The sequence below is a fragment of the Syngnathoides biaculeatus genome, chromosome 16 (assembly GCF_019802595.1).
Source record: "Syngnathoides biaculeatus isolate LvHL_M chromosome 16, ASM1980259v1, whole genome shotgun sequence".
Classification (NCBI taxonomy): Eukaryota; Metazoa; Chordata; class Actinopteri; order Syngnathiformes; family Syngnathidae; genus Syngnathoides; species Syngnathoides biaculeatus.
The window spans coordinates 16,921,421-16,921,864 of record NC_084655.1 but is presented as its reverse complement, the minus strand read 5'-3'; positions in this window follow the sequence as shown (position 1 = coordinate 16,921,864).

The window sequence follows — 444 nt, the reverse complement described above, 5'->3', positions numbered from 1 at the left end:
GGTTTGTATTTTGAGTGTTGAGGGTGTGGACGTGAGATTTAAAAAATGAGAAGCCATTTTAGGGGGAAAAAAATGAATGTTTTGAGAAGATGGTTGCAATAAGAAATTAGCTTTTTTTTAAGGCAACGATGAAAATTTTGCCCCAATAAAATTGTAATATGGGATAAAGCCATAAACTATATCTTAAGTATAATACCTACAAAATGCTCTTTTAGTCTGATATACATCCAGCACTCCCCGTGACACTTGTGAGGATAAGCGGCAAAGAAAATGGATGGAAGGATTAGGAGTGTTGCGCAATTTTAAAAATTGTATTTCTATTCAAAATGCAGCAGTAGGTACTATTTTCATGTATAATGTTTGTAGTTCAAGTGGCGAAATAAATAGAAAAACACTGTACTTGTCTTCGTGTCAAACAAAATAAATATTGTATAAGGCTATTGT